This window comes from Heterocephalus glaber, unplaced genomic scaffold (assembly GCF_053883595.1).
Source record: "Heterocephalus glaber isolate CG9 unplaced genomic scaffold, H.glaber_assembly_v1.0 deba00001004, whole genome shotgun sequence".
In the NCBI taxonomy this organism is placed as follows: Eukaryota; Metazoa; Chordata; class Mammalia; order Rodentia; family Bathyergidae; genus Heterocephalus; species Heterocephalus glaber.
Genome location: NW_028258179.1, coordinates 2,583,703 through 2,585,534, shown reverse-complemented (window position 1 = coordinate 2,585,534; position 1,832 = coordinate 2,583,703). Strand labels below are relative to the sequence as shown.

General features: G+C 42.6%; 1 pseudogene; it reads left to right on the top strand.

Moving 5' to 3' along the window:
* Window positions 1-916: 916 nt before the first annotated feature.
* On the top strand, window positions 917-1,832 carry LOC147828552 (WD repeat-containing protein 26 pseudogene; annotated as a pseudogene).

Below are 1,832 nucleotides of genomic sequence, written 5' to 3'. Positions count from 1 at the left end.
ATCCAGTTCTACTTTCCTGTGAGTCTGTGGTCATGGAGTTCTTCTTCACAGACCTTCTTGGTCTGTCAATGAAAGGAGTCTTACATCTGAAGATGATACTTTCCAGTAACCTAATACAATTGCAATAGTTTGCATTTCTGTGTGTTCTGTAATAGTGCCTTGATCTAAGACAAAATGGGGGTGGAAAAACTGCCAATGGATCAGGGGAAGCAAATTGGAAGACATTTCAGCAAGTGGACACCTACCATTAAAGGCACTAGTCAAGAGACTGCTAACACTCCACCTTTGGGTAGAGTGCTGGAATTGGGTACCAGAGAAGCCAAATTATTAAACATAGAACCAAATCAAGAAGAAAATACAGAACCCCATCACTGGAGTTGGAATATAGTCAGGAATGCAGTCATTAGAAAAGAAAGATTGATGGAGCTCCACGGGTACAATCAGTTAGAGAGTGGTACTTACACAGAAAAGAAGGCATGAGCCTAGACAATGGAATTACCAACAAGACCAAACAAATTCAGAATTGGACAGACAGCAAAATGAACACAAGCTGGCTGCAAAGCCTTTGTTTGAGAACTATTACATCCCCGTCCTCTTTGTTTGAGGTCAGTGCTGGTCTCAGTGCCTGTGCAGAGATGCCACTGAGTTCTGGAGTTCTGTGATCCCAACTCCTCAGATAGTGTGCAGTGTAGAAGAATGGAGATGGTCAACCAATGTGGGACATTGACTAGTCTTCTTTTTTGGACTTCTTAATGCCTTCAGTCCATGAAACTGCTTCCAAAGGCTGAAGAATCTCATCTTCCTCCTTCCCTCCTTTCCTTCCTTTTTAAAATTTTAAAAAAATTTCTAAAATATGTATTTATCAGCTGAATGTAACAGGGGAACTGCCTCCTACTACAATGGAGCATTGTAATGAATACTGACAGAGCCCTGTAATGAAGTGTGATTCTGTGAATTCTCTAACGATGGCACTAAACTAGCAACAGATTCAAAAGATACAATAGTTAGCCTATGGCAAGTTGATCCAGATACACACCTGCTAAAACTGCTTAAACTATTAGAAGGACATGCATGTTTCTTATGTTGCATGGAGTCCAGACAATAGCTCTCTCCTTGCTTGTAGCCCAGATGAGCACTCAGAGCTTTGGCTTTGGAATGTACAAAGGGGAGAACTATGGATGAAAATGAGCCAGTCTTGCGAAGACAGTTTAACAAGTGTAGCTTGGAATCCTGATGGGAAATACTTTGTGAGGGGCCATCAGCATGGGCAGTTCTATCAGTGTGACTTGGAGGGGAACCTCCTGGACTCCTGGGAAGGAGTGTGTGTGCCCTGATGCCTGAGTGATGGCAGGACACCCCTGGCGTTGGACAAGCACCAGCAGACTGGTGAGTACAACTTTGAGGACCTTCCAGATAGGAACACAGTAGGAGAAGATCATCCTATTGTGTCTTTTACCATTTCAAAAAATGGCCAGTTAGCTTTCTTAAATTTAGCAACTCAGGAAGTTCATTTATGGGACTTGCAAGACAGAATTTTAGTAAGAAAGTATCATGGTATTACACAAGGGTTTTAAATGATTCATTCATGTTTTGGAGGCTTCATTGCTAGTGGAAGTGAAGATCACAAAGTTTACATCTGGCGCAAATGTAGTGAACTGCCAATCATGGAGCTGACAGGTCACACATGCACAGTGAACTGTGTGAACTGGAATCCACAGATCCCGTTCATGATGGCCAAAGCCAATGGCAATGGCAGTGTTAGGATATGGGGACCAGCCCCCTTTCCAGACCACCAGAATGTTGAAAAGGAATGCAATAGCATTCATAGTTGA